This window comes from Sorex araneus, chromosome 3, assembly GCF_027595985.1.
Source record: "Sorex araneus isolate mSorAra2 chromosome 3, mSorAra2.pri, whole genome shotgun sequence".
NCBI lineage: Eukaryota > Metazoa > Chordata > Mammalia > Eulipotyphla > Soricidae > Sorex > Sorex araneus.
In genome coordinates, this window is record NC_073304.1 from 157009258 (window position 1) to 157015806 (window position 6549).

Genomic DNA, 6549 nt, shown 5'->3' on the forward strand with positions numbered 1-6549 from the left:
AATATTTTTTTCAAATAAAGGAAAAGAAAGTAAGATATTCTGGTTGTGGTTCAACATGACTGGCTCAAGAATTGGGGAGAAGCCCCCCTGAATGCATCAGGTGGGGTTTGCTCTAAAGGTTTCTTTGTCCCTGGTGTCGGGCAGGCCCATAATTCTCCTGTTGCTATACTGCTTCTGGGGCAGAAAACACTGGTGCCAACTGGTCTAATCTTGGGAGGAAAAACCCAGAGCAAGTAACATGCCCCTCAGGAAGCACTGTTCAGAAAATGCTGTTTATTTGGTCTTCTAGGGCTTGAGACCCAACAGCCCAGGGCCCTTCAACTACTGGTGAAGGGATAGGAGGAGGTGCTTGAACCCTGGCACCACTGGGCCTGAGCTGTGGGTCGTCCCAGGAGAGCAAGATGGGTTAGTGGAGCAAAGAGAGTCCACAAGTCAGACAGACACAGCGGAGCCCTACAGAGAGAGAGAGACCCCTCTAGCATTGCTAGTAGGACACTTTTTCTAGCATGTTTATGGGTTTCAGGCAGGAAACTTCTGCTTTCTGTAGATTAGTTAGTCCTGGGAAGGGGCAGCAGGACACATGCATCCAATTTGGGGGAGGAAGCAAATTGTTTATCAACTATTCTAAGCCAATCACACAAAAAGGATAAGAAATATATAGAATCATTAGGATTAACTATGAAATGTTCTGAGCCAATCGTATAAAGGTAATAAGATGTACGTGAAATAGTTTAAACTTATCCTGGGAAGGGAGTAGAATGGCCAATTCTAGGAACCTAGGTGCCAGAGACACAGGATGTGTGTCTTGCTGGGCCAAACTGAGAAAGCAGCAATGCCCTGGTCAGTTCTAGGAAGCCCGGCGCAGAGTGACCCAGTGGCTGGTAGGTCTCTGGAGCCTTCTGAACGCTTCTGGTTATCTTAGCAAGGGGGTCTCAGCCTGCCAGGCCTTTAGAGTGGGGACTTAAGCCAGGCATCTTAGGAGGCTCTTATTGGATCACTTGACCTATCAATTGCTTCATATGTTGGGGAGGTGGGGGTCCACTGGGGGCATCCTGGACATCCCCTCTGATCACAGCCTGCCCAGGCCTGACTAAACTCCCACACGCCAGCCCCAGAGAGAGCTCAACAGGCTGGCACACAGCAGCTTTGATCCCAAACACCACATGTTCTCCCCAGCATCACTGGGAATAACCCCCAATCAGCGCTGGGTGTGGCCCCCAAACCAACCAAAAACAACAACCCAAAAAAGCTAAAACAGCCTAAAACCTCAGCTTGAACCCTACCATAATGGCAGCTCTGAAAATATTTGTGTTGTCCAAACAAGGAGGGCGGGGGAGGCGGAGAGGTGAGGAGGTGGGGTGGGAACATAGTTTTGCTCACGGGACCATAGCAGATTTCTGATGCTCTGAACTCTCTTGCCTCCTCAGAATGTTTAAAGGCTTCCCCAGAGCAGAAGGACAATGAGATCAGCCTTAAAGCCTCCTTAGGTGGTTTCTCTAAAGTCACTAGCCCTGTGCCTCCGGTACGCCCCTTACCTGGCCTGCAGGGACAGTTTGACAACTGCCCTTCACCTCCTGTGACCAGTACCCGCCTGTGCCCCGGCCATGTACAACCACTAAGGAAACAGAGCCCCAGCTTACTTCTTGGATGGAAGCAGCACTTCACCCCACTGAGTGGCACCAAAAGGCTGATTGCTTTAAACACAAGCGTGTGGGAACCGGAAAAGAAGGGAGACTCCAGGAAACCCGATCCAGCAGGGAAGACTCAGCTGCTGCATCTCGGTCCCCGCCGGGCCCCCAGGAAGCATCAGCACACAACAAGGGATCAGGTTCCCCAAAACCCTTCTGCGGAGATTTGCCCCAATCTTCTGAAATGCCTGGGACCCACAGCACCATGGTGTCCGGTGACCACAGCCCTGAGCCCCTCATTCTCACTCGGCTGCTCTCCCACGGACATAGACCCCCAGTCTCCCCACTCAACCCCTCCCCCCAACCTCTCTCTTTCTCGGGGAGGGCCAGGAGCAAAGCTGCCCTGGGACTCTGGATTCCATGACAGAGTTTTTCTCATCTTCCAGCCCACTGTCTCCCCTCCGCTCTCAGCACGCCTCGATTCTTCTCCTCACCCCTTTCCTCTCATACACAGCCCCCACTCCATCCTCTTTCCCTTACTTCTTACATCTGGGTTTTCCTAAATGGAGGCTTGCCTGGATAGCTCATTACCCTGTTTTTAATACGTGGCATGCATGGCTGCCCCCCAAATTCTGTCCCATTATCCACCTCCATCTCCCACACGAGGGGGAGTGAGCGAACACCTCATAAATCATCCGTGGGTGTTCTCAGGGGTCACGCCGATAAAAGGAGGCAACTCTCTGCTCCCTGCTAAGCTGCTTCAGCCCCTTTTACTCATGGGCCTGGTAACTAAGTCAATACTACTCTTGATGGAAAGGATGACTCAAAATGCCTCAGAGAGAGTATAGCAGCTAGGGCACTTGCTTTGCACACAGCCGACCTGGCTTCAATTCCCTGCATCCCTGAAGGTCCTTCTCCAAGTACCGCCAGGAGTGACCCCTGAGCATCACCGGATGTGACCCAGAAGCAAGCAAACAAACAAAATCCCTCAGAGACGCGCATCAGTAAACTGGTGCCCTCCTGCAGCCCAAAACGATGTGCTTCACCCAGACCTGGGATTGCAGTTAAGTGCAACAGACAGAGAAGTTGGGGTTCACCCCGGATGCACATTGACTGAATGGGGTCCCTCCTCATGAGGGGACCTGCCATTTCCAAGAGAGTGAGGGAGCGGGGACAGATGTCGCACACAAATTAACCATGATACTAAGGGGCCCTGAGTAGAGAGGAGCAGGAGGGAAACAGCCATCCCGCCCGGTCCAGGGCATACGACGTACAGGATAAAATGCAAACGAGTGAAGTTGGGAAAAGCCAGGACACCCGAAACCCTGAAATGAGAACCAACCACGGGGCCTTTCTATGGGAAAAGCCCTGCGCCTGGCGGTGGGGTGGGGGGGGTTGGGGGGTGGAGGATGGGGGCTCGGGGAGGCAACTGCTTCCAATTACAGCCAACAGGAGTTTAAAAATAAACAGGCCCCCCTTAGGGCCACCCCAAATTCAGGGCGCATTCAATTTTCAATTCTAAGAAGTCGGACACCCACACTTGAAAGCCAAAGTGTTTGAACCTTACCCCTGGGAGAATTGCGGCTGTCGTGGCTGCCCGGAGGTCACTGACTCAAACAATGACAAGTTACATGTGAAATTCCAGGAAAGGAAGGAGAGACAATAGTCAGAGATTTGCTTCCCACACCCCCCCCAAATACAAACAAAGGAATCTGCACTGAAGGGCTGATGGGGAGCAGGACCAATCAGGCCCAGGCTCCCGCCAGCCTAACGACCCCCCAGAACAGCTCCAGGCCCCTTCTCCGGGAGAGTTCAAAAGTGGTCTGTGTTGGGGGACAAATATGTAACAAAAGACGCAGGCCCACCCAGAAGATAGGGGAGCCTGATGCTAGGGGCTTAGGGACCTGGCCAAGCACCAGCAATCTACCCCACCGCACACCCCCATCCATGCAGAGGAAAGGCGGGTGCAGATATCCCAGAGAAGTCCACAATGGGCTTGCATGTGAGGATCATGCTTGGCACCCCCCCCCCATTCCAGGCCTTAGGTTGGTAGCGACATACAAAAATTATTAAGTTTTCCAAACTGCCCTTCCCTGCTGTATCAGATCACCTCCCTCGGTTAGAGAGCAGCAGAACTGATCTGTTCCAAGCATGGTAAATATTTTTCCTTTGAATTCATTAACTCTGCTAACCAGGCTCCTGGCCAGGATCATTACACCCTGACTCTTTTGGCTTCCCACAAGAAAAAGTCAATTCTCGGGGTAAGGACGCAGCCCTTACCCCATTTGGGCATCTGGCAAAGTCACAGATGAGCTGACAGGGTCTATGAGCTACACAAGCCCCAAACATGGGGGATGGTTAGGGAGGTGCAGGGGGAGAAGGGGGGGTGAGAACAAAGCTTTGCTCACAGGACCTTAGCAGGTTTCTGATGCCCTGGGAGTGAGGTGATCCTTGCCCTTGCAGAACTTTCAAAGGCTTCCCCAGAGCAAAAAAGACAACAATGAGTTCAGCCTTAAAGCCTCCTTAGGTGGTGTTCCTAAAGAAATCCTTGTTTAAGGCAAATAGCCTCGAGACTCCCTACTTGGAACCATGTTGTTTCTCCAACCTCTGCACCCCTCAGTCCGCCACCTTCTTGGAAAGCTCTCCTGTGCTCACGTGGAAATCCCATGTTTCACGAGCTGGCCAGGAGAGTTCAATGGGATGAGCATCTTCTTTGTACGTGAGGGCCCAGATGCTATCCCTGGCACCACATGGTCCCCCAACTCCAAGCCTGAAGTAAGCCTAAATACCACCAGGTACAGGAACAAATATTTCCACAAGCAAATAGAATGAGGCAGAGTCAACTCACCTGGGGTCAATCCTGGGAACTCTTGGGATCAAAAGAAGCCACTAACTACCTGCCTGCAGTTATATGAGAACTGGGGGCCACAGAAGGAGACAGAGCAGGTGATAAAGCATCAGTTAGCAGATCGTTGACCAATGTGTCAGAAAAGGAACTTCCAGGAGCATGGCAGTAACCGGAAATCTTTCCATGCTGTACATGAGCCAAGACATCCTTCCTGGACGTTCTTAGAAGCTAGGCTGTGTATAGCTTGGTTTCTTTACCTTTCTGGGAGGTGGGGGGGGGCACTCACTCCCTTTCCCTAGGAGTTTCACTGGGGACCACTCCCAGGCATCTAAGGATGAGAGACAGCCTGGCCTACCTCTGCTTCTCAAGGGACCATCTGCATTGCTTCATTAAAAGTGTGACTCTTTGTTCTCTCCCAAACACTTAGTCTGGCCCAAGCATTTGGTCTGCCTCGGTTAAATGTACAGAAGGCAGCCTTGGTGAAACCAGGTGTCATTGTATCTGAAACATGGCATGCACACACATAAAATCTCCTAGGACACACCTGTCGTCTGGAGGACTGGTTTCTGTCCTGGGCTCCTGTGGAAGCCTGTCTCAGGAGAGTGAGGGAGCCAGACTGGCAAAGTTCCTTCCGCTGTTCTTCAATCTGATTCAGTCGGGTTTTATCCTTTTTATTAATATTGTGTAGTTTATATGCCATACAAATAAAATACATATAATGCATCATCACATATGTGATGTGGAATAGATGTGTATTAAGATGATTGAATGCGCATTACATAATGTATTTAATGTGTATAATCAGAATTGAAGTTATTCCACTGTTAAGTTTAAAAACTTGAAAACCAGGATTCAACAAAAGTAAGATCTACTTGTATCAGTGACTATAGTTTCTGAATCACCCTCTTTGTGTGTGTGTGTGTGTGTGTGTGTGTATGTGTGTGTGTGTGTAGTTCCTCCAGATTCTGTAATCAAAAGATACTATATTCTACTTGCTAGAAGTAATAGATGAAAGGAAAGATGATTTTGCTGTCTGTGATTTAAAATGTAAAAGATTGAACTATCATTTTAATTTATTTCCTGGCATATTAGGATACATACTGGGGGTGGGGAGTTGGGCCACAACCAACAGTGCTCAGGGCTTATTCCCAGCTCTGCGCTCTGGGATCCCTCTTGGAGGGGCTCAGAGACCATTTGGGGTGCCAGGAATTGAACCCAGGTCAGCCACGTGCAAGGCAACACCCACTGTATGATCACTCAGGCCCCAATATTAGGATTTATTAAACTCAGACTTCACTGCAGAATTGCATAAAGAAGTTACAACTTGGGTTTAATTTGGACTTTTTGCTTGTTTGTTTGTTTGTTTGTTTGCTTTCATGTGGCCATGAAACCAGTCCAAAGAGATTAAGAATTAAATTCTACATTAGAAATCAGAAAACTTGTCTAGGCTAGCTGACAGGTATCCTTAGCAGACTCCCTAATTCCACCCCAATACACACACACACACACACACACACACACACACACACACACACACACACATTAACCCTTACCCTGCTCAGGTTTGCAGATAAGATAAATTGTATTAACCATAATGCCCAAAAGTAGAGAGAGGGAAATTGTCTGCCATAAAGGCAGGGGAAGGAGTGGGATGCAGGGGGCGGGGAGGCATACTGGGGACATTGGTGGTGGAAAATGCGCACTGGTGGAGGGATGGGTGTTAGATCATTGTATGACTGAAACTCAAACACGAAAGTTTTATAGCTATATATCATGGTGATTAGATAGAAAAAATAAAAATAATTTTTGAAAAAAGATAAAGTGCACTGGGACTGGAGAAATACTACAGCAGGTAGGACACTTGCTTTGCACACATCCAACCCAAGTTTGTTCCCTGGCACCCTGCATGGTTGCTGAGCCCCATAAAGAGTGAATCCTGAGCATAGAGCTAGAAGTAAGCACTGAGCATCACTGGGAGTGACCTAGAAGTCAAACAAAACAAAATAAGAAATAAAGATGGAGTTGTCTTGGGAGCCCAGCCCACCAAACAATCCCTTCAGGGATGTGGGGGTG